This window comes from Castor canadensis, chromosome 2, assembly GCF_047511655.1.
Source record: "Castor canadensis chromosome 2, mCasCan1.hap1v2, whole genome shotgun sequence".
NCBI classification, from domain to species: Eukaryota; Metazoa; Chordata; class Mammalia; order Rodentia; family Castoridae; genus Castor; species Castor canadensis.
Window position 1 is genome coordinate 127,644,396 of NC_133387.1, and position 26,604 is coordinate 127,670,999.

At 39.3% G+C, this 26,604-nt stretch overlaps 1 long non-coding RNA gene and 1 other non-coding gene across 2 annotated transcripts in view; both read left to right on the plus strand.

Annotated features, from left to right (window-relative positions):
* The window catches only part of LOC141420773 (uncharacterized), a 137,188-nt gene that overhangs the window by 73,210 nt on the left and 37,374 nt on the right, over positions 1-26,604 (plus strand). The window lies entirely within an intron of this gene.
* Positions 20,544-20,616, plus strand: Trnaa-agc (transfer RNA alanine (anticodon AGC)). The gene has a single exon. It is a non-coding gene; the product is annotated as a tRNA-Ala (tRNA).

The window sequence follows — 26,604 nt, forward strand, 5'->3', positions numbered from 1 at the left end:
TGTAGACCCTTAAGGGAGGGCATATTTTTTGTGTTTGAGCGTACTGGTTATTTTAGTGCTTGTCCTTTAAATATCAAAACAGAGACTAAATTTGAAGCATTTTGGGTGGACATATTCCTTAAAATATATTAGAAACTTCTTTGATTTCTGATGCAGAATGTACTCAATATTTTTATGACACCCAACTTACACAACATGTAATTGACATGGATGTCAGTTAATCATTTTCTATAATAAACTAATGAGCCATGCAATGTTGTGGAGTTTGATTCATGAGTGGTACTCACTCCAACACTCAACAGCCCCAAGTGGGAGTATGGATCAAGTTGTTCGTTTTTAGATTTCTACTCTTTTGCTATTGAGCTATCAATTAGTGCAGTTCTATGCTTTCAATGTGCTGTAAATAGCAATATTCACCTGTTATTTCACTGCATCTCACATGCTACAGAAGTAAAACTCGGAAAAAAAAAAACACTCCAGACTTTCTGGAACTGGAGAAAAAGCAAGTATACATATGTTCTGAGTTCAGTCACTGTGTGTGAGTTATGATGATGGATTCTTGTGACATTTTACCTAATCACAGGCAATTGCCTTCAGTGCTGGGATTCAAGACCAAGGTCTGTATGGTAGGCAAGCACTCTGAATTACATTCCCAGCCCTTGTTTTTGTGTTGTTTGAGACAGGGTCTAGCTATGTAGCCCAGACTGCCCTCAAACTCACAGTCCTCCTCCCTCTATTTCCCAAGTGCTAGAATTACATGCATGTACCACCTTACCCACTGCACAGGCATATTTTTCTCTCAGTGTTATGAACTGTGATCTAAGCTTGTTTGCCTTACAATTAAATTTTGAACATTTAAGATTTAAATATGATAAGATCCCATAGACTCAACCAGAAATGATGGACTTATTTTGACTTGCCTAACAGGAATGCAGCTCTGCAGCTCTTCAGGCTAGGAAGGGGAACAAGGCTCTTGGCTCATTGAAAACCAAAATCCAACCAGCACCTCCTCTAGAACACCAAATTCTTGTACTGGCTAATACATTCAGTGCCTCCCATCATACATGCCAGTCCTTAGCATGGAATTCTGTGCATGGTAATGGAGGAGGAGGTAGGGATGTGACTCACGGGCAACTCCTTGTCTCACATGCACAAGGCCCTGGGCCCAGTCTCCAGCACTGCCAATGATCAGAGCAAACAAAACCCCAAACCAAACCCTTACTTAGAATGCAGCACTCTGTTAAGCACAATCAGGTAAGCCACATGAATATCCACACAAAACATTTACTGATAAGCTTAAAGGTAAACTGTCAGTGGACTTCGATAGATAATTTTATCTATTTTATCATATTTTTACCATTAATTTTATGCCTCATGAGCATTAAAGCATTCCATTTAACCTTTATAATAACTAAAAATTAGGTGTCCACCATGCCACGCTAACTGAAATGTGTGCAATAGCAATAATGACAATGCTTCAGTGCTCTACCTGTTCTCTTTTCGGGAAACTTGAAGTTCTCGGAGCTGCACACCCCACATGTTGCCATCAGTAGCTGTTGCTTCTCAAAGGGCGGCCAGTTCACTGCTGCTGGGAGACACCCTCTACAGCTCAGCTTACAATGCTGTGATCGTCGCAAGGAGACAGGACAGATGTAACAGCAACAGGCAGTGCATCTGGGGTCAAGGCATGAGAGACTGGAGCTAAATTTATCCGCACCATCCTTCTTTTCCGGTTCTGAGTTCTGCTACTTTCTGCAGCATAAGATGACAAGAATACTTACCTATGGCATCATGTTAGAGTTGTTACTATTACTATTGTATTTAGGCCCAGTGCACAGCCTTTTAAACAAAGTTGAGCAAGAAGAGCACAGATGTTTATTTGATGTTAGATTTTAGAGTGATTCAATCAATGATAAGGTGGCCAACTTTACCAAAAAATCCTGCTGTGGCCAGTGAGGAAAAGTAGAGACAGTATACACAATGAGAAACCCTACAAAAAACTGGCAGCTGGGCTTGGACTGCCTTCCTCCAGCCCCTCCTACATAGAAGTCTCTCCCTTCCCTCCCCTCCTGTCCTCTCCCCTCCCTTTCCTTTCCTTTTCCTAAAAAACAAGGCAAAATAAAAAAACTGACAGCTTTCACATTAGAAAACCGAATATTGAATTGATCAGTATGGGAAGCCACACGTGCCAACAGATACAAAGATAGAGGTAGAAGAATGCAAGTAGAAACAATCCAGCATTTTTATAATAATATTATATTCCTTCTAATGTTATTTGATTGTAGCAGTGATCAGTAAACTTTTGTCACCATTCTTTGTCTTTTCTTGTTTCCATCAATGCCAAAGAAATAAGGTTTCCAAAATTGAAAAAGCAAAATTTCACACAAATTGAGTAAGACAATTATTGAGTTTCAAAAAAAATTTTTTTGTGGAGACATTTCTTAAACCGATTATTGGGGGTAGTGTGACTAGTTTAATATGTGTTATATGCCTGCAACTATTATTTTCATACATCATCTTGCAGTACTTCTTTCATTATCTCCATTTTACAGGTGAAACTGATGTATGGAAAGGACTAATTAAATTGTTTGGGGTTAACTAGCTAGAAAGAGGCAGAGACAATACTTGAAGCAGACAGAGCACTCTAAATTATTAATTTGTGTGAGGGTAGAATGCGTCCGTCATCTAACTCAAACCAGCAGGAACCATTCCACATGGCACACTGATACCACATGAAGTGATAACTGTATTAATTGCTCTGCTACAAACAACACATAGACTCCCTAATCCATTTGACTTGTCTTTAAAGTGTTTTTCAAAGCTCCTACATGAAGAAGAATTTAAATCATGCTTATGTTGTTTGATTCATAGAAATCATGTCTCCAGATAAAAATGGGGCACAGAACATCTTGAAAAATTTAGCTTTTGGGTAAATACACTAATCATGCCAGATTTTTCTCTGGGTTGAATATAGTGATTAGTCACCCATCAGATCCTTATTCTAACCATTCCATCAAATGATCAAATTCTTTGACATTGTCAGAGAAAGACACATACATGAGGGCATCTTGAAAACAACCACTGTACAGCTAGTTGACTTTTTATTTCAAACCCATATTTTCCTTTAGTAATGATGGCTGGGTTTTAAGGTTTTCATCTCTGCCCACTTAGATTCCCCGAGTCTGCAGTTCCTCCAGATCCCTATTAATTTTTCTGGTCAGTGAGGCACACAGCAGGCAATGTCACCAGATGGCATAAGCTCAATGGGTGGCATGAGGGCTCGGATCTCGAAGGAGTGAGTTACCCTGCTGTGGTACTCTGCAGATCTGTTTGGGTTCAGAGAAAGGTATTTGTGCTCCATAAAGGTGCTACAACAAGTCTGTAACCTACTATCTGATTGCAGGTAACTTGGGGGAGGGGACTTGGAAAGCTTTTTCAACTGCTGTAATTCTTCAGCTGTCCCTCACCCCATCGCTCACTATGTTATGGAGCAAAGAAGCATGGGTGCATGCTGAGACCCAGTAACACCAAGTCAGGATCTTATAGCTATTCAAGATAAATGTGCACAACAAAATCCTAATTTGTGCAATTACTAATCTTATCAACAATAATTCTTTGCATTTCTGTTTGAATTTATATTAAAGGTTATATGTTTAAATTAATAATTCTGGTTATTCTTGATGTATTAACATGTGACACAATTTTAGTATTTACTGTTTTTCACATATACAGTTTTTTATGATGCTATGAAATCTATGCTGGAGAGACACCATGAGATCTACTTTACTCAAGGTCAAATTCTACTCTGAGCCCCGTGAGTGTTTAGAAAATTGAGATGAAAGAGGGTGAGTTTTTGGATCTTATGCCATTCAGCAATAACCTTTAATGAAATCAGCCTTCCTTTGTGAAGGCTAAAAGTAAACACTAATATCTGAATCTTATACAGAATCTAATATCAAAAGAATTCCTAGACTGGGCTTGAGGCTGCAGCGAGGAGGAAGAGAAAGTCTTCTTTCGGCAGGACTGTAACCCTCTAGCATCTTACATATTTCTAGGAAGACTTATTTGATCCACCTTGCCATGTGCTGACATTTAAAAACACCTTGTTCCTCCAGGTATTTTAAACAGTGAGCTGCAGAACAGTAAATCCCTGGCCAGTTAATGGCATTGAAATGACTAAACATTGATAATAGCTTTTCTCTTGAAAAATAAGGTTAATGGGAGGATTTTCTATTTTAGTATGACTTTCTTCGTCCTGTGAACTGTACCCGTGTGTGCCTGTGATGGATATTGCTCAAAGTGAGGGAAACATCCTTTATTTGTGATGGTAATGATGCCTTTATAATATTATGTATGTGGTTCCATTTGAATGACATACAATTTATTGCTCTCTTTTATTGGCTAATATTTTTATGAGGGTTATTGTCCCAGACCAACACAAAATGTGCCTCCCTGTGCATAGCACACATCTTCAAAGAATGCTACCACTTTACAAATTTGCTGTCTAATGTGTAATCTGCAGAGATCTGCTACTTCTGACAAACATCATCTCGGCTCAGGAAGCTGTGTTCAATCCGTCTATCAGGTCTGACATTGGTGGTATCTACGCAGCCCTTCCCAGCACACACCCTGCCTTTAAAGGTCTCCCCATCCCTGTTATTGGTCTCACAGATGATAGAGTATGACACTCCATAAACAATGAGCTAGGCCTTTTGTAGGCTGCTTTGCTTTTCTTGGCTTCAAACTGCCACTGAATGTCAAATCAATTTGGCTCTCATTAGAACAGCTTTATATGTGTAAATGTATTTGGGTCTGGTTGCCACTTTTTTCCCTCATTTTTTTTTCTCCTTTCCATTCCCCTTCTTCTCTTGGAGATGATGTAATTTTTCTCTAATCCATGCCAACACCTGTTTCTTTAAAAGAGAGAGAGGAGAGAAAAAAAGAGAAGAGAAAAGAGCGAGAGAAAATGTCCAAGTGTGTTGCTCTTTATCACAGTCAGTACAGTCTGGCACATTGCAGCTCAAGTTTCCCCAAGAACAAAGAGAAAATGCCTTGTTGCTGTGACATTGTACATCACAGCACCCAGATAAAGTCAGGAGCCTATGTAAACCTCAGTTGCTGACGTCTGGAAAGACGGCTGTCGAGATAGAGCAAGGTGTGTAAGCCGGTTTTATTGATAAGTGATGAAGCCAGCAACAAATCTGATACTGTGCTTAAGAAAGTCTGAGCTAGAGCACCATGTTTGATAGAGGACTGTTTTCCTCTTGAGTCAGGAGAAACAGAGCTGTACCTTACAGAACAGCGCAGACTCACAGAGGCAGCAGGGAACTCAGCAGCAAATAGACAGTTGAAGACACATGAAGAGACAAACCGCAGGCTGGCCAGCGTTTTCGTCATTTTTCAGTTTATGTGAAAATATTGTCCCCTGAAACGTGGACTTTGAGATCTCTGATTCAAAGGAGCCATTTTACTACTGAAAACAAAGTGTATGCATGGTATAAGATGGTCTTTTGAAGAGATGTATGCAGCTTGATCTTTGACTGAATAAGATTTGGATTTATTGACTCAAAAAATAGGAAGTAAAGTGGGTTGAATCAAAATTCATCAGCCAGATAATTATTTATAATTCTTAATATTGTTTTATGCTACTTCTTCCATGAAAGGCAGGTGTTTGAGAGTATACAATGTATGATTTTACATGCACATTCATTCATTTATTGAGTACCTGTTAGATGCACTAAGTATTGGGGTATATCCATGAACAAATTTTAAAGCAATATCTGTCTTTGGGGCACTCACATCCTATAGTAGGGGACACAGACAATAAATAGAGAGCCTAAGAAATAATTAAATTATTAAGTTTGTTCTTAAGCAAGGTTACAAACAAACAAAAAAGCTTCATGGGGTAAAGTTTAAGAGTTCCTGCCCATGTTTAACTACAATTTTAAATATGGAGCTGAGGATAGAAAGAATGGAGAGGGGAGCACTCTTGGGGAGAAGGCACCTGGCTGGTACAAAGGCTCTGCTGTTAAGACTTGTACACAGAGAGGGCAGTGTGCCAGAGAAGCAGGGGCAGGGAGAGAGGACGAGGAGCTATGTCAGGGAGGTAACAGAGGTGGGGTGGGCAGTGGGAGCCATGTTACTACAGAGTTATAAAAGTGGGTCCAACAATGGGGGACTCCCTGGGCCAATGGGAAGTCAGAGATGTTGTATCTTCAGCAAATGGGGATTTATTGTATTTTGAGCAGAGGAATTATATGATGCCTACATCATGCATTGGTTTCTATGACAGATGGTAAGCAGTTTGAGGTCTAGAGCATTCCTCAGGAAGTCTGACATATGGCGAGTTAGATCAAGACACCATAGACCTTTTGTGAATTTCTTTGCAAGACTGCTAATAACAACAAAAACCAAACCTGCCTCAGAAGAGCTCCCTTAGGATGTTACAGCCAAAAATCTTGCTGGGTAAATTTCTGGAGGAGTAACAGACATTAGAAGTAATGGCCTGTGTGCGAGCATAGACACAAGAACATGGGTGTAGACACCAGGAAATTAATGTAAAATCAGTCTTCTCACACAAGAGACATTGCAGCAGCAGATTTAGGTTTATCCTTCATCTGTGTCACAGTAGATGTGGTTATGCTAGCTAATAGGCTGGAATCTTTGTTTCCTCTTTGTGAAATGGGACTAATGACAGCTTCCTGGCACAATTGTTTTAAGGTTAAGTTTTATATCGTATGTGTGCTTGGCATAAAGCATGCATTATAGTTTCTTCTGTATCCACCATAGAGTTCATGTTCAACAAATACTTTTCAATTGTTCTAGAGACATCAGTGACAGATTTGAACATGGGTGTAGAACTCTACAATGAAAGAAAAGATATCCGATTAAATCAGGCTCCCACAGTTCCCCAGGCAAATGGACACCCAGATTTACTTACCTCTACATTCTTAGGCATTTCCCAACTCTAAAAGAAACAATGCAGGTCAAGTATGTAAGGGATACGGAAGCGTGAAGGTAGTCTTTTGTGTACATCAATTGGCCCGGTTCTTACAGATTCAGCTCAGCCAGTATTTGTTAAGTACAGTGTGTGCAAGCAGGGTCTTGACCTTCAGAAGCTTCTGGAGTGATGAGTGTTCCCAGCCAGACGCGACCACCTGATCCTCTCTCCTCAGAGACCGCAACTCCTTACATTTTTTGTATTCTGTTTAATTATATAGAAATGTTTTCTAGAAACGTTCCTTTAGTTTTCTTGGTTGACAAATGGTCACTGTGAGGTAAATGAGCAGTTATGAAGGAACAGGAAAGTATCTCTGTTGCTGTGTTACGAACAACTGCAGAACTCACCCTTTCCTAGGACGTTATTTTTCCAGGGTAGCTAAACGATACTCAAGGGTGGTGTTTGGATGTTGAGGGTCCTGAGTGGAGTGACTCATTCTGTCGCTGACAGTTAAGAGCAAAATACTTTAGTTCACTGTTTTTCTGGCAGACGCAAGCCAAAACCTTCTTAGGACTGCATTAATTGAACTAAAGATGAAAAATGAAGAAAAACTTTTAAGCTTTGAAGATTCTTAAAAATAGTCTTTAAGGGAGAGAAAAAAAGAACAGAAAAATTCCTTTAAATTCCTGGGTCCCACAAATGAGATTTTTAGTAGTGGCAAGTAAAACATATTGATTGGCACCAAAGTATAAGATCTTTGTCACCATCTGTTTCCTGATTGTGTCAGCAAGTATTTTTTCCCCACGAGAGTGTGAGAATACACCATAGCCTATAAGTATCAAAGTGTCAATTATGCACCACATTTAAAAGTTGGAAGCCCAGTTCATGAAAGTCAGTGACAAAAGTCCTGATTCCTGTTTCTTCCTGAAGTGAAATCCTTGCCCTTCATTTATTCTGCTACCTACCAAAAAAAAAAAAAGACGGATGGCTCCCTGGTTCCATGGGGTGAGGAGAAGGGGAGAAGTCACCTTAGATGAATATTTATCAAAAGTCTCCCCAAGCAAATCACTTTGCTAGAATATGAAGTTATTATGAATGCTCTATGCAAATAACAATTTTAACAAGTATGGCATGACAGGGAGGAAAAAAGAAATGAAGGGGAAGAGGGCAGAGAATAAGAGAAGCAGAGAGGAGGGTGGGTAAGCCAGAGAGAATTTGCAAGTCTGAGCTAGAAAAATTAAAAGAGCCAAAAACAATAGAAGCTGGAAAGGGTGGAATTTTTCAGAAAGACTCAAAGTCGAGCATTTTCTAACAGTGAGATTTTTTCCCACCCTTCTTCCCTTTTATCTACTCATTTTCCTGTTGTTTCAATTTGATTTGTGGTACCCCTTTTCTGTTTTTCTCTCCTTTAGGATCACTGCTATTGTTAAAGGCAGCCAGTAACTCTCCTGGTTTTCTTTTGAAGTCCTACGTATGTCACCTTGGGAGAGAAGAATCTCCTTCCTCTGCCTTGATTATTTCTGGATGTGTCTCATGTATAGCCAGCAGTCTGTGGGCTTGCCACTTTTGACATGTTCTCTTGCCTGAGATCGTCCAAGTCATTACCATAGGACTGAAATAATGACCTGTACTCTGACCAGGTGGTCACAGACACTATCCGTGTGGTCACAGACACTATCCGTCTGCTCACGAGTTTCTTCCTTTTATTGTAAACCTTAGAGATGTTTCTCTGGGTTGGGTTCCCATGCACACTCAGTGTATAGCATTAAAAATCAGTATCAAAAATACAAGAAGCTTTGTTCTAGCCAAGGTATGTGTGGATTTATAAGAGACAGAACCCATGCCCAGTAGAAGGAAAGCATGCCACCCTGCTTTCTTCCTCTCAACTGAGTTCACCTGCAAAGTGGTAGAAAAACCTTACTTCCTTCTGGCAGGAATAACTCTATATGTTCACTGCCACAACTCTACAGAAGCCTTGAGGTCTGGGGCTTCAGACGTGCCAGGAAAGTAAATTGTACCACTGTTTAGCGGTTGCTATAACAAACACCGGATAGTTGATATGAAGTAGATCACCTGGGAATTATACACCACTGAGGGAGAGAAAAAATGAATACAGAAATTAATAAAAATGAGGTCATATCATAATATGCTATGGAGAACACAGAGCAAGGAGCAGTGATAGAGTGAGAGATGGGGCAGTGAGGTAAAGGGCTAATGGTGAATGCACTTGACTGGCAACAAAACCGCAGTGTGAGAGATAAGATAACGCTATTTCTCCCCAAATAATTCCAACAGAATGGAATTGATTTCCCAATAAATTATATGGATTGAAGAACAAATGATCTGACAGTGTCCTGTCTGTCTATCTTTCTCCTTAACTACTGCTTCTTATCTCATATTGTGCTTGGAACAGATGGAATTACTCAGGGTCTTTCTTACATCCTGATTTTCTGACTCATCACACCCTCTGCCCAGCGTGGACTTCCTTGGGACTTTTGAATACCCTGACCTTCAAGGTCCAGTTCCAGTGTCACCTTCTTTAGTCCAACTATCCTGGTCCTCTGAGCTCCCTCTTTCTACCTTCCACATTTGTAAATTTTTATTAGCCTTATTTTATACATTCTTATAGACACTTATAGATATGGATTGTGCATATAAATGTACTACTATATAAGAATAAATACTTATAAAATTATAAACATATAAATCTCTCTGTAAATATATATATAAATTTGCAGCTCTTATTTCTCTTTCTAATCTAAGAATTCCCTGAGTTCGGTGTCCCTCATAATATAACATTGCCTGCTCTCTAGTAGGCACTCAATAAATATTCTTTGAATAAAAGTAAATCAAGTCCAACCAGCAGAAAGGCCTGGCAGGTTGAAATCATGAAAATTTTGTATAGGAGACAGAGTCTTAATGGACTCCCCTCAAAAAAAAAAATTCTGTGGCAAGTATTAGGTATAAAGAGTTTATTTGGAAGTTTACCTCAGGAAGTGTAAGGGAGTGAAGTAAGAGATGGAAGAAAGGAATCCAGTAAAGAATATGGTGGTGACTGTCTTGAGACTGTGAAAAATGCTTCAGGATTTCCCTCCAAAGCATGAGTGCCCATCCTTCATTAGTCAGAGATATTCTGGAGGTATAGATCAATATGTCTACTCTGATAATTCATCTATCTCATATCCCTTCTCTTCCCTGACTACTGTTTTCATTTTCCAACAGGTGGGCTGGGAAGGTACTACCTGATAACACAGGGGCATACTTCACCATGAGCTATGGGGCATCAAGAATAAACCCAAAGATCCACAAGAGTAATGCGCTATCTGGCTTAGCGTTTTTGCTTTGTGTGTCCAAAAACAATACTCAGAGAGGTTTCTATAACCTGCCATTAGTAACAATCTAATAGGTAAATCTTCCTCAATTGACACAGAACTGTTCAAGAAAATGGTTTGGGAATGGTGCCCATGTCGGTGTGGTAATTGTGCTAGAGTAGAGGTAGCGGGAAATTGGATTGACATGCTGGGAATCTTCAGGGATTCTTAACATCATGATTGTGGTGCCCAAGGCCCCAGGACAAGTGTTAGAGCTTAACCCTTACTGAACCCAGTTTCTATCAGACATTGTATTCAAGTCCTGTTTTTGTTCTTGGGAAGGAAGCGTCTGAAGCTTGAAAAGCATTCTTGGATGAGATGCTTCAAGTAGTAAGTGCCTACCACATAATATCTGAGGTGTCCCACAGTGAGCCTGGGGCCATTGTGGAAGGTGTTACACAAGTTGTTTTGCTTGATCCATCCTTCCCTGAGGAAGAGTATTTCAGGCCTCTGAAGAGATCACGGGAAGCATGGAGTGTGCCAAGGTTATTATGGTGCTGATTACATTTCAATAAGAAAGTGCCCAGCTGTGAGTGGCAATAAAAGAAATCCTTGCAGATAACCTTAGCAAAGGGGGCCACCTCTAGCTTTACCCTATATTGATAATGGGTTAGAAGAGTGCTGCCTAGTGAAAGTTGTAGAAGTTATAGCTTTGTAGCTGCCTGTAAGGAAGGTCTGGTCCCCTAAGTGGTAACTCTTGATTGTTGAAGATGATAACATTCTAGTAAAAGAATTCCAAAGCATGAGAGATCTTGGTAAAAGTTCAGCCTGAGTCAGGCACTTAGCATCATAAGGGGTCACACTTGAGATATATCCCCCCATAATTCCACTGCATCCTAAATTGCAGAATGAAAGCATTTAGAACTCAGAAACATGATAATCTTGTCAAAAACACATGAAGTCAGCTGTATAACCCATGAAACACGTCCTTATTTTTGTTGTGAGGCAGTGTAGCAAAACCATAATCGTTTCTTTTAAGATAGGAAATAAGAGCATAGAGAAAAACTCCAGAGTTGGCTGATCTTAGGCTCTTTACTTGTTATTAATGACCCAGAGCTGTGACCTAAGATGTTTGCTAAGTTCACACATCCTCATTTGTGCTTTTGTCTTAGCCCTTAGCTTTTTACTGTCATATTAATTCATAGCTACAATCTGTGGAAAGTATTTGGGGAAGCTTAGCTTGAACCTACTTGCTAAACTGACTAAATTGCATTTATCATAATGTTCTACTTTATTTCATGCCTCTGACTGACACACGTGTGCTAATGCCCTCATGGTACCATGCATAACCCAGAAGACAAATCTGATTTCTAACTCTGTCCATAGACTGGTGTGTTCTTTAAATGCAGTCCTGGTCTTTAAATAGTTTCGATTATAACGTTTTCAAAATGAAAAAAAGTGATGAAACCATTACCCAGACTTCATTCATTTTTTGAATTTTGTTTTTACATGATCATACAATAAAGTTCAGTGTTTAAGTGTGAAGTTTTGTAAATTTTAACATATGTAAATTTGTGTAGGGACCACTACAACCAGGATGCATAATGGTTCCACTTTCCCCCAGAACTTCCTCTGTTATAGTCACATGCTCCCCTACGCTTGGTGACCACTGACCTGTTCTTTCACATGATAGCTTTGTCTTTGGAAAGTGCCATGTGTACCTAATCACACAGGGTGTGGTCTTTGGAGGCTGATGATCAAGAAAGGGGAAGTGAAAGATACATTCTAGATAGTGTAACATAGAAAAGTAGCAGTAACATTAAATGAGGTCTATCATTATTGGTCAAGGACTGGTAGGAACATGCTTTGTGGATCCGGTCAAGTGTGAGGGTTTGGTCTCTGAGAAAAAGTACAACCCCTGTATTAATAGCAAAACCAGAATATAACATTTCAGAGAGCAGAGAATAACACTAACATGTAGTTAAGTAAATATGCTTAGAAGAGGGGAACCCAGGCAAACTTGGTGGCTCTTACAATGGAAAACATGAGCAAGCAGTGATTTTTGAAAACTGATTAGGTAGAGGAGTAGAAGAATATGAAATAGTGCATCTGGCATGTAGTATTTTAGAGATGATGGCTGATGCCTAAAGAGTAGATGAATTCTAGGAGGGAGAAAGGGCAGAAGGTGGTGAGAACACCGTCAAAGCCTAAACCTTAAATAACTGCTAGGGGTTAGTGGTAGACAGACCTCTAGAAGATTAAAACAAAGAACAGAAAAAGCAATTGTAGAAATTAGATAAGAACCAGTTCTCAAAAGAGAAGCAGATGAACAAAACATTAAATATTCTACAGAGTTTGAAAGGGTGTGATGTGGAAGAAAGCACTGGAGAATTTTGGTTGCAGTAGAATTATGGGCTGTATTGCAAATAGGTGAAGATGGAGATGGAATAAAAGCAGACTTGAATATGAATTAGTCCCATACAGAGAAGAAATTGCAGGGTCAGGTGAAGGTTTGAAAACTGAGTATAATCACAAGTATTGAAGCAGAGATGAACTGGAGTGAGCAGAAACAACAGAGCTGAGAAATTTTCCTCATGGAGCAGAGCTTATGAAAAGTTCCTTCGAGTTTCAAATGCACTTTCCGTGTTTTATCTGATCAGGATTGTGGGTCAAACAGATTTTCAAAGCCTCCATCCACTTCTCTCGTCAGAACCAAATTGGGCCTATTATAATTGTTTGCTGTTACTTAAATTTTTCAGTTCTCACAGCATATACTCTCATCTATCTCCAGCTCCAACCTGCTAAAAAAAGACTATGAATTCAAATCTGAGAAGAATGAAGTAATGTAGTAACTAAGAGTAACTACTTACAAATGTAAATGTTTTGAAGCTTATGAAAAAACTTTCATAAATATTTTTACTTTACCTAACAGTAATATTTAGAGTGATGATAAAACTATTATGGTGTAGCAATATGGAAAGATTTTCCCAACCTCATTACAAAGACACCACATGTCTCTCCTGGAACTCACCCATGTCAATCATACAGTAGTGTCCCTCAGCATTTGCCTCCAATTTTCTGAAGTCGAAGACTCTCTCGTAGTAGTTAGTATATGGCAAGCTGAAATTTTAAACAAGGCTTTGCTTGCAACCAAAATTGATTTCAAGGCTATTTCTAGATTACCCAGTGTTTGGGCTTAGCGTGTGTTGCTTATACAACTTTAATTCTTGCCTCTAAGCTGCAACCTGGTCCCTCTGCCAATCACGGCTGGAAGCATCCTGCCATGTTATAGACGCTTTCATCAACTGGGCTCTACCAATCACTACTATCGATCGCCTACTCCTCATAAAATAAAAACAGAGGCTTCCCGGGCTTCTTGACATTTTGCTCTGGTTCCCTGAAGACCCATCCGAGACACCTCCATGGATCTGCTTTACTCTGTAAGGATGATCTATTTCATGAATACCCTACCATAACTCAAAGTAATCTTTGAAATAAACCTTGCAGGACAGGCTAGGGTATATTGATTACCTCTCCTCTACATTCTTGTCCGGGATGGAAGCCAACCAGACCCCTGTGAATTCTGGATACTTATAACTGTCTATTAAAGAAGGATGGCAGTATGGTGTAGCTAACACCTGTGGTCTGACCAGAACTTAAAACTATTAATCCCTGACATCATTCAGATTCCATTCTGTCTTAGGCTGAAGGGCATCTAAATTCAGCTCTTGATATTTGCAAGGAGCACAAGTTTCACAAAACCCTATAAATCTTTACTACACTTTACCTAGGAACCATATTCTTTCCACTTGGTTTTCTTAAATTTCTCGAGTAATAAAAATGTGGCAAAGTTAATAATTAGAATTGATGTTAGTCAATTCTCGGGTGCTGAGTATTGTCTGTGTTTCATAAAAGTATGTGACTGTCATATATTCTGTTTTTGTTTCTGTAGAGAGGTAGTGAGCACTGAGAAAGAGGTTCCCTTGCCTAATAGGAGATGCAAACTCTTTGGAACAGGAGGTCTCTGTACAGACAAGTGAAACAAAGCCTCCATTGCCAAAGCAGGCTGTTGGTCAGACCTGTATAAGGTTTAGAAGTCAGTTCCCTACGTAGTGCAATTTGCAAGTCTCCTCTACTAATTTCTTTCCTGACATCTGTCACAGGACTTGACTTTCCCAGGAAAAGTAATACATTTGAATTAAATATTACCTTTTTTCCATCAACTTCTCTTATGAAAGGTAACACTGTAAGTTGTTGGCACGTTAGTAAACATGAGGCCTCCAGATTTGACTTTGACATGCAAAACGTGATCTTGGGCATATGAGAACATTGGTTTTGAGGGAACAGCTCACAGACAAGAGGGAATAGGGTTCATTCAGAGAGGAGGAAAGTAAGAGTCAAACAAGTTAACAGTTTGGAATGCCTAGGTTGGGCTTGTTTTGCAAGGCTGATGGTGATGGCGGTTTGGCGAGGTGTCCTTGACATTTATTTATACAGTACTCCATGCAGTTCTCCATGCATGTCCCAGCAAGGGCTAGAAAAGGAAGCAGCACTCTGCTGTGCGATAATAGGGAAGGGAGTACAGAGTGTCAGAATTAGGAGTATTGTTTGCCTTTCACAAAGGAGAAAACTTTTAAGAATGTCAAAATTCATCAAATTATCCTACAATTTAATATTACAATGAATGAATCCATATTTATTATTTGGAAATTCTGTTGCACTTTACTCGTGAGAAGCGAGATAGCTACAGGAAAGTAGCTAATATTTCAAAAGATGAAAAAAGCCATCTTCATAAAAGACCTTCTTAAACTAGGTCACCATTTTTCTTGGCGGCAAAGAGGTCAGTAGAGAATAATGTCAAGAAAAAAGGGTACACTCCATACTGAAATCCTAAGGGATTGTACTCAAAGAATAGCTACAGGGCTTCAATGCTCGAATCGAAAGAATAAAGAATCATACTTGGATGCCAAGGAGAAAGGTCAAGTGAGGCAGGAGAAAATGAAGGATTTACCAAAAGGCCAAGAGTGTCCCTGAGAACTAAAAAGGAATGGGTATTTAAAAAATGAATTGGACCAGACATCAGTGAAGATTAAAGCAGCAGTGGTTGGGGATGGGCAGGGATCGAAGCCGAGGGAGGTTGACAGGCTGGGAAAGTTGGACCCCAAAGAGATGGTTAACAATAAAGTGAAGCTATCTGCTGATATGGAATTTTAAATGACAGAGAGGACAGGGGAAGCAGGTGAATAACTTACTCTGCGTACAGGAGATCGTCAATGAGTCCATCTTTTTGGAGTCATTAGCCAAAACTGGAAGAAAAGTTACATGACTCAGGATCAATACAGAGAGTGGCACAAATTATTAGAATGGGGTCAGGAAACTAAAGGCAGAGGGAATGGAATCAGGTGAGAATATAGGTGCTGCAACTGACTTGGTTTCAGTTATGCTCTCCACAAAAACAAGACGACACAAACATATCAAAAAAAAAAAAAAAAGAAAAAACCCAGAATGGTATTGACCTTCCACTAGTAGTAAACAGAGTAAGGAAAACATGAAGCAGGATTACTGAAACCCAGTTTTGCCTCTTCTCTGTTAAGGAATAGTTCTCACACAATTCTGATACAAATTTATCTGTGAAAACGATTAGGAAATAATTCACATGCTCTCAAAACCTACCAGTATCCTTAAGGAGAAGTGCTTTTTTTTATGAATGCAGCACTATTTTATTATCTCATAGAATACTAATAACCACTCTTTTATTTTGACACGATTGTTTAAGTTATTCATTTTCTTTATATGTCCTCTAGGTCAGTGATTTTCAAACTTCTTTCCCCCGCTCTACAGTAAGAAGCTACTTTACATTGCATCCCTTATACACATACATTACAAACCAAGATTTTCATAAATGACTGCCTTTCTTAACTGAATTATAATCTAGAGAAGTGAATTCCAACTGTGGGACTCCATACAACTGGAGATCTATGACATCAAGTCAGTAGGTCACAAGTTGAGTTGTTGAGAAGAGATATAAAATGGAATTGGAGTCACTGCTCTAAATTATGAGTGAGATATTGGCTAACCGGATTCAGTCTTGTCATTCGTTCATTTATTTTCAAATACACTTTGCATATTCTTTATTATTATTGAAAATAATTACCATTGTTCCTTTTCTTTGAATAAAATGTGCAGCTTCCTGAGACTTAATGCTATGGTGCTTGATAACAAATGTCTAAATTAGTCCCTGGTCCCCCCAAAAACTGCTGCTCTGCTTTGGGGTAAGCTACAGAAGAATGTGAACAATGCTGCAGTGATAAACTGCAGCCCAGTGCTTTGTCAACCACATTGAAGTGTTTTAAATTGAAATATTTAAACATGGAAACAATGTTAAATATCTCAAGAAAAAAATGACTCATAGGAAATAGTTACTGAACATGTTTATGAAGTGAACAATACTCCCATGGTTTAATTTTTTAGGGTAAATAGAAACAAGCTTTCTTAAAATACCATAAAATTATCCACGTAAACCCAATTATCCATCCCACTCCCTCTCCACAGGAAATAGCTTCAATAGGCAAAAATGTTATGCTCTATTTTCTTTTAAGGTGATGGGATTTGTTTGAAAAAATGGCAAAGCCTTGTGCGGGGAGAAAGTTATGTCTGATAGAGAACTTTGTGATCACAAACACATCAATAGGGAAAAGCAAAATGTATATAAGAATCAGTAGGCTAAACACCCTTGTGTGGATAAGGAGACTAATATAGGGAAGTCACTATAAGAGAAGTTTGGAGGAAGATATTCAGTAATTGAAGTGTAAGTGATTACCTGCTACATATAAGATGTGAGTTTAGAGAAGAAGAGTAGCAAGATAGGTCTGAGCCCCTGCTCCTGTCCTCATGCTCCTTTGAGATGCAGTCCTCAGAACTAAGTCCTGCCTCAAGATAAAACATGAGGATAAGTACAAAGGAAGTGTGGAGTCCTGCACTAAACCTATGCAAAATAACTGTCCAGTGTGTGGCAGTGGTAACCGGTGAACTAAGGGGTGAAACCCATGATATTGGTCTGGCACACAGCCAGTTTTGAGAACCCCAAGTACCTATGAAATACAAATAACTCAAAGGTGTGAAATAAAGTTAAAACTAGGATAGGTCAGTAGTCAACATGATCATAAGCAAGTTACAAATAATCTAAATTGTCTTCCAAAATAAGTAGACAAAGTATGTTGTTTGGCTAATGCATTTTTGCCTGTAGCAGTCCACATGCTCATTCCCATCTTTTAAGTCCCTATTATCTGTACAACTTCTTGCCAGTTAAATGCAATATAAAATGATATGATGTTTGTTTTCTTGTATTTCAAGTGAATTTTGACTTATGTATATCTTTCACATTTACATAAATCATTACTACACTGGAATCATTTATTATTTTGTATATTTCTCAAAAAACTATCAAGTGCCTCCTATGTAGCAGACATTGTGCTAGAAATTAGCTTGTTTGTGGTAATTAATATTTTACATATATTGAAAAATATTAAGTAACATGGCAGTCTAGGCTTCTTCATATTTCTCCTGGAAGACAGCATCAGAGATCGTTAGCCTTCCGCAAGCATTCATATGTTTCCAGTAGGGATCAGAGGAATCTGGGTGGGGTCGTGTAACTAACCATCACTCATAGAATATGAGCAGAATATGAGCCTCGTTGTGGTTGGAAGAAGGATAGCATGAGAGAGACATTGTACTCTATGACTATAGATGAAAGACTGTGAGGTGGAAATTTTAAGTCAAGAGGAAGCCTGAGTCTCCAAGTCTTCACTTGAGGAGATCACAGGAGACTTGCTTCAGATTGTGACATGAGTGATAACGCATGCACATTGTGCCAAGTCACTGAGATTCTGAGGGTCACATCTTCTATCCTGGCTATTACACGGTTATGATTTTATTTGTGTATGTTGGTGAGAAGACAGATATTAAAGATGTTTGGAAGATGTCAATCCTGACTCAATTAATAAATCCTTAGGAGTAGTGCTTTTACATTCATGTCCGTCTTTCTCACTGTGAAGACCAGTCCTAAGTACATAGTGGACTCTAAGCCAATATTTATTGAATGGGTAAGTCAACAAACTAGAAACAGTTATAAGGCAAAATTGTTAGTACAGAATAAGAAGAAGTAACTGGTGACAGAATGCAGAACTATCTAAATACACATCCACAGTCAGAAGCAGAATTTAGTGAAAAGAAGATAAGGTCTATCAAATGTAAACTACTCTCTATAATAGTTAGTGGAAAGTGGCTTCTATGACTTACTAGGACCAGGAGATAGGTATAGTCTAAGAGAATATCCAGTCTTTACTTACAAAGCTACCTGGTCCCTTCCACTGGAGAATGACATAGATTTTCAGCTTCTGAGTCATAGCTCTTTGGAGTCTCTTGTTTGACTTCTTGGCTCACCTTAGGTTATCTCCTCCATAGAGTCTACAGGATAATAACAGATAAAGGACAAGGAAGGGGAGTGTTCCTTATAAAAATTATTTCTCCATATTGCCTTGCATTCTCTGTCACATGTCCTGGGCCAATTTTTTCCATTTGCTTTAGAGCAAACCAGCATTCCAGATGCTGGGTGGAGGTTGGGAATTGTGGCCAGCAAATATTCCACTATGGAACCATATGGGAGTAAAATGTGAATATATTAATTAATTGGTTTCCTTTAGTGGTGGTGCAATGACTAGACATTTTCTATCTATCTGTCATCTATCTATCTATCTATCTGTCTGTCTATCTATCTATCTTTGTATCTCCATATTCTTAATGTTAAAATTATCAGGCAGAAAATTAAGGATAATACACTGAAATGACAGGATACACACACATGTATGCCTGGTATAAATACAATCTTTAAGTAAGTGTTTACTAAAAAAGAAACTATTATTGCATGATGTTCCTGTTGTATAAGTATACTCTACACAAAAATGTAAGAGTCAAGAAAGCAAACCCAATCTTAAAGCAATTTTATCCTCTGCTTTTTGCATAGTCTGCATATTAATCATAAAGATCTTATCTATTTTGAGCTTTTCAGCAATTTCAGAAACAGAGTTAGATTTTATTGTCTTCAGTTTGCAGATGAGGAGACTTCAACCCAAAGGTATAATACTGTTCATTCAGGCCTTTCAACTCCTCTGTGGTTGGGCTGGCTGGAGCTCTGTTGTGCTGACTGCTAGTCCGGGACCCTTTCCATTCCATCACATCCTAAGATGTATGAAGATTATTACTCTAGGGCCAGTCACAGATATGACAACTCAGTGCAGGAAGGGATGAGCCAGCAGACTTTGCCTCTGCCATTCACTGATGGCCTGAGATGCCCTAATATGTCATTCAGGGCCAAACGCACAAAGAAGTACAGCTCAGCTCCAATCATTTGATTTCTTTGGGCACAGCCATCCCAGACAATCAGGTCCAGCACCGTCCCTTGAATTGTTGATGGCCTTTCCCGAAGGCTAGCAACAGATCTGCTGAGACTGCACTAAATAAAATGGCTGTCACCAAGCCATCTGGTGCATTTGAGCTTTTTCCCCCTCTAAGATGCAAGTTTTCAGTTTGCACAGCACTTCAAATTCTTAATTTACTTGACTAAGTCATTAATATTTCACTTTCATTATCATGTAGTAATAACACAAGAATTTAGAATGGTCTTGTTCATCTAACTCCTCGAAAACAAATAATTACATTCGTGCATATTGATTGTCAGATAACTAAAGATGTTTAGCCTGGAGCTATGAGAAATCCACCAGCAGGCCCAGTTTTGTTTCCTAGCCATGTTCAAAGTATATCAAGCTAATGTCTGTGAAACACTAGAGAGAGCAGGAAAGAAGTTAGAAGGGACACCCTTCATTGGACCCCATATGAGTCTTCATAACTCTTTAGAGTACAGCTTCTTGCCTTCAAGAAAGTCCCAAAAAGCACTCAGAACAAAGCTAAGACCCTGCAGCACTGTCTTCAGAGGTTTGCTTGGTGTTTTGTTTTGTTTTGTTTGGTAGATGGGGTGGGGGCTCATTATCTTCCTTCTTCATTTTTGTCTTGATTGATGATGATAGGAGCTGGACTCAGTGGCTCACACCTGTAATCCTAGCTAATCAGAAGATGGATACTGGGAGGATCACGGTCACTGTAACCCATGACTCAGCTCAGTGGCATTCACCTGTCATTCCAGCTAGGCAGGGACGCACAAATAGGTAGGTTATGGTTCAGGCCAGTTCCGACATAAAGTAAGACCCTATCTCAAATATAACCAAAGCATAAAGGCTTGTGGTGTGGCTCAATTGGTAGAGCACCTGCCTAGCAAGCATGAGACTCTGAGTTCAATCCCCAGTACCACAAAAAATGGGGAGGAGGATGGTAGGTTACAGTGGTGGAAAAGTACTTTGGACATTGTTTAATGATTCAATATTTGCTCAAAAAAGAGTAAGTTTGTGCCTACCAAGAGCTAAGAACTGGGCTAAATCACTGCCCAGGGATGCTGAGTACTGGCCACGTGGCACAGATGAAAGGTGTCTCCTGCTTACTAGTGAGAGAGACAGACAGCATATACTATACCAGTGGACAGAGTGATAAGCAATATAATTCCAGAGGGAAGTGAAGAAAATAAAACAGGATGCTTTGGGGGTGTGTGTGTGTGTGTGTAACTCTTTAGATGGGTGCCAAGTATGACCAAGAGGAGATGCGTGGGATGGGGCAAAGAGAAGCTGGACATGCAAAGAACTAGGGAAAGTTCCAGATGGGTGTAGGAAGTAGTCATGTGAGTCCACAAAGAAGAAAAGTGCTTACCTGGATCTAGTGCCTTAAATAAAGCACGATGGCTAGAGAAAAAGGCTGAAAATGACTTCAGATGAGGTTATAGGCACAGGCAAGGGCCAGATTGGGTAAGCCTTTAGAGGCTATGATCTAAGGCTTGAATTTTCTCCTAAGTGTGGTGGGCACGCATTGAAGTCTTGAGGGGTGTTAAGCAACAGAGTAACATCAGAGACTGAGCTAAAGGTAAGAATCATGTTTCTGTGTTTAGACACCTGGTAGATGGTGACATTGACCACTAAGAGAAAGCAGGGGCAAGGGAAGAGAGAGCAGAGACTAGTGAAGAGAGCTCAAGAGACATACCCTTTTATTTTAGTTTTGTTTTTTCTCAAAGCATCTTTGTGAGTGTGCATTAGTTGCACAGAGGGAATTTATTGTGACATTTCTGAATATGCTTACATTGTACATTGGTTAGGTTTACCCTGCCATCTCTCTCCCTCATCCCCCTATACCTCCACTTCAAATGATTGCAAAAGGCTCTATTATTCTATTTCATATATGTACATAAAGTGTATCAGCTATATCCACCTCCTTTATCCCCACTGTTCACCTTTCCCTCTCCCACAAATATCCACCCCTTCATAGTCCTGTCCTTCATTTTTAATTCCAAAGTCAGTGTTCAAAGGGGTTTCTCAATGTTTCTCAGCTGTGAATATGCTGTACTTTTGTCAGTTTAACCCCCTTTATTATGCTCCCTTACCCTTTCCCTCCTATACCCAATTATCCAACAGCTTAACCACTTTAGAAAGAGTGACCATTTGTCCCTGTGTCCCTGCAGTCTTAATGTATGGTGGTGGGTACCCCACACTTTTAATTGCACCCCCTTTCTTTTACTGTGAAAAACAGATCAGTTTGAGCAACAGAGTATGTACACAGGTCTACTACTTACAGTCTTCTCTAGCTCCTCCCTTGGTTTCATTATGTCCTGGAGGTGGGGAGGACAGCGCTTGCATTCCAATAGCTCATTCTCTTTGCCATGTTCTGGCCACTTCTCTCCTCGCAGAGTGGGATGCTGCTTGTTCAGCCCATGGCAGGTGTGTTGTCTTCTCTTAGCTTTTTCTGCTGCTCACCACTGCCCACTCCTTATTACTAACTTCCTATTAAGTAAAGAAGCTTCTTCCAACTATTTATCGGTGGGCACTGCTTGCCATGAGGAAAGTTCATTAGCCCACACTAGGAAACCTTCTGTCTCTACCCATCCTTTTCTAGGCAGGGCAGAGTATGGAATGTGGATAGCTCCTGTGGTTTAGGAGAAGAGGGCTCACTAAGGTTGATGACAGCTGAGGTTTTCAGGACTCCTGTGCTCTTGGACACACAAGCCCAAATAAGGATTTGTGCTAGGATTAGTCTGCTGGAGCCTACAAATCAAGGCAGGTACCACAACTCCCGTGGTACCTTCTTAATCTCTGAGTTGAGATCTTAACCCCTCAACACTGAGGTATCAAAATTCAGCCTTAGGATTCACCTTTAAATATCTATGAGGTTTTCTACATTCAGTATTTTGTCTTTTTCTGGTTCTCTTTCATTTGTTTCTTGCTTTTCTTTTTGGCAATACTGGGGTTTGAACTCAGGGCTTTGCATTTGCCAGGGAGATTCTCTACCACCTGAGTAATGCCGTTAGCTTGCTTTCCTTTTGTATGAACCTAAGCTTTAAAGCACTGAGCAATTTCTACAATGCACATCACATGAGCCTTTGCACATGGTGTTCTTTCTGTCTGTAATCTTCACCTGCATGACCAATTCCTATTAACTTCCAAGGCTAAGGGCAGTGTTTACAAAGTTACATTTCCTTATAATAATATCCACATTCCTGAGACTGGGCCCAGAGGCAGAGATGGAAAACAAAGCACTTGAATCATGGGGCTAGTTAATGGTGAAACAGGGGGACAGGACCATGAAGGTTTACCTCCTGGCCATCTGGGCAAAAAAGGCACATCTGCAGGTATTCATGTATATGACACAGTTCTATCTCAGCACTACCACCACCACCTTTTTCTTCTTCTGTACACAACCCTCCACCTCTCAACAAGGACTTTAAGCCCTGTTGTTTATACCTGAAGGTCACGGTCTTCTCTCCTTTCCCTGAATGTGTGGAGCTGGCAGAGAGGAAGGAATCTCTGTGGAAAAGCTAACTTAAAAGGGAGGAGAGCACTTTTCTGAATAAGCAGATGGTCTCTATAGACGAGAAAGTGTTAACATTAAAAACATATGCTTGATACCAGAGAGAGAGAAACACAAAAGAGGATCATGAAGCACATGGTCTCTGTAAACAAGTAGTCTTTGTGGAAGTTTCCCACATGAGGGAGACAGCTTTCTAGGGTGGTACGAAGAAACTTGCTGGAATAATTCTGATTTCATCTGAAAGACTGTTTACCTGACATGAATTATAATAGCACATTACCAAGAAACAGCATCTGCAGAGATGATGGCTAGATGAGCTTCTGTTTATTTGTTTGGTTTTGTTTTCCAACCCATTTGATGAAATAAAAGCATTAGAAGATAGTCATGGTGATTTTGCACTCAGTCTCTGTGTTTGTAGCAGAAAAATATAACTGACTTTTTCTCAGCCTTAGATATTTGCGTCTTAGTTTCACAACATACACAGAAATCAGAAATAGATGCAAAGACAGTTCAGACTTGTTATTACTCCTATGATGTATGTGACTTTTAACAAAGAATTTGATTCTCTATCAAAGATATAAAGAAGTGAATAGACAACAAAACACCCCCATGTCAAAAAAAAATGTAATTGCTTGTTAAATTTATCATGGTATATCCTATTCCCATTTCAGTGGTTGGAAACAGATATGCAAGCATAACTTGTGATTTCATCAGGTCTTTTTACACTAAAAGTAAACATACAGAGTGGTGAGAAACATGTGGGGAGTATAACCATAGTATAATAAAACAAATCCTCGCTTAGAGTTAAAAGATCGGCTTCTTTCTCTACCTAGCTGGCTGACATCGATTAAGTTCATGTTATTAATGTTGGCATCATTTCCTTGACTTTAAATCAAAGAGGTTAATCTTAGCCAGGGATCACAAATTCAACTCTTTATGGTCCAGGCTGGTAGCATACATGAGTAAATCTGGCCAAGCTTGAGACTGTGGTGGGTGGTGGTCTTGTGTAGGACAGGATAAAGCCTGTCTCCTTCAAGAGGGCAGATGCTACCTGGTGGAGAAGTGTAGGGACGTGTGTTCCCCGAGCTTCTGGCTTTTCAGGTTTTCAAGCTAGAAATCCAGATCTTGTGTAGTGGGGCTTATTTTTTTTCAAGTTAAGTAATTCATTTAAATGAAAATTCTAAACGAGATGGAAACAATGAAGGTCAAATAATCATGTTAACAGGCTCCATAAACTAAAAGTGAGAACCCAGGCATAAATAATCTCCAGGGTCTTGTCTAGCTTTAAAATTCAAGGACTGTAGAGTACAAATTGCACCAAGAAGGAATTGACTTTTGTTTAACACAGACCATCTCACTTTTCAGTGATCTGAAAAGAAAAAGACTGGCAGAGATCTGGTGTGTTAATTCAAGAATAGAGGTGCTAAAGGAAGACTGATGGTCATTGCAAGGGATGTCATCATGGGAATGTCTTTATGTGGGGCAGAGGTGTGTGTGCTTATACATGTATTGGTGACAAGGACAGTAAGTTTTCCCATCAGTTCTTTCTGAATCTGTGAGTCAATGATTCTGTCTTTGTAATATTGTCACTTTTCTTTCTCTTTTGTTCTTCCCTTCTTGTCCTTTTTCTTTGTTGTTTTACTGTGATTTTTCAAAGTTAGGGATCTGGATATTTCAAAATCCGGGCAGGAATACAAGAGGTGTAATGAATCTCAAGGAACGTGTGTAGAAGGAAGAGCAAGTATAGGGAGTTGAATTACCTGCAGATACTGTAGTTAGGAAAGTCTGTTATTTCAAGCTTGAGTTATCTTTACTGTGGACATAAAATATGATCAGGGAGTATGATGTCAGTGCATCCACTCTCAATAATTGATATGATGAATAATCTCAACCTTCCAACACCTTCTGTATCTCCCCACATCTCAAGAAACTTCATTCATCAGCCACGTTTGAAATGTTTAAGTAATCTCAGTGATGTATGGAACCCTGACACTCCCTTGTTAGAAATTCCTGCTACTAACATTCTATCAAATTAAAAAGCCACTGAGCTCTTGTGCATAAAATTATCATAAATTACCTTCTGAAGGTGCATTGCTGTTTGGAATGTTTAATTGCTCACTCAGCTGAACTTTAACAGCTCAGTGTTATTAATCAACTTGTCAAAAGGTTTTTCATTATGCAGTCTATAGATGGAATTGGGCAAGGTACAAACTTGTAGTTGAGTTGGTCTGATTATGGTAAATCGCCAACAAATCTTGATAGAGTTTGGCATCTTTTTTTCACTAATGATGATACTTTACAAAGGATTCTTTGGGAAATGGGGCTCTCCTATTCTTTTCAATAAAGTAAGTGAATTTGTTTTTAAGCAGAGTGTGTAGTGATCATTTAAGGGGTTAAAATGCAGGTGGATGGATGATGACACTATAAATTATGAGTGGCACACTTCAAAATGTTCCTGATGTTTATATGATGGCTTCTAAAGTGATTCTTGTAGTAATATTGCTTACAAACATTGAAGGAATAAGATGCTTCAGATAATTGAATTATATACTGCTCACCTTTATAATAAGGCCAGGCTGTCTCATTTTCCAAGGCAGCAGAGTTTTTCTTTCATTTAACTTAGCAATGTCCCATCACAGACTACAAATTCTCACCAAGCTCTACTTCCTTCAACTGTCAACGCCTAAAGGTAAAATGGTTCAAAGTTCAGTGAACATGGTTGTTACTTTCATAAGCTCAACAATGTTTCACTGAAACTGAAACGAATCCAGTATTTTACACTGTGCTTTTCTCTCTAATTGTTCTTGAGCTGTACAAAAATCTGAGAGAATAGACATGGGTAATGATGTTTTCCCTTAGCCACATATCTTACATTTATAAAGTAAATTTGTTTCTAGAAACCCAGTAAATAATGTCCGCCAAAGGAAGGTAACATAGCAATGGGTGGTTGTGATGAGGTAGTGATGCTAAGAAGGTAATATTCCAAGCCCACTATCACATGGGCGGATATGAAATGGTTACCAATGCTGGCCTCCTGTGGTTTCAAAGTAAAAGCCAGAATCTTACCATGCCATCACTGGAATTGAAGCTGTGAACATTAATGGATGGCTAATCTTATTAAAGACACCCTTGGTACTAAAAATGAATCCTTATTGTTTAGGAAAGAAGTTGCCTTTTCTAGAAATTATTCTCTAAAGGGAAAAAATTCAGTGAGCTTTGAGTATACTTACCTTATTACTTTTCATGTGGCAAAGAATAGAAACAAGACACCTACTCAAAAATAATTCAGATGCAACTGGATCCTAACATGACTGAAGACCTTCTCCTTACTGGAGGTGTGGCTCAAATGGTAGAGCACCTGTCTAGCAAGTGTAAAGCCCTGAGTTCAAATGCCAG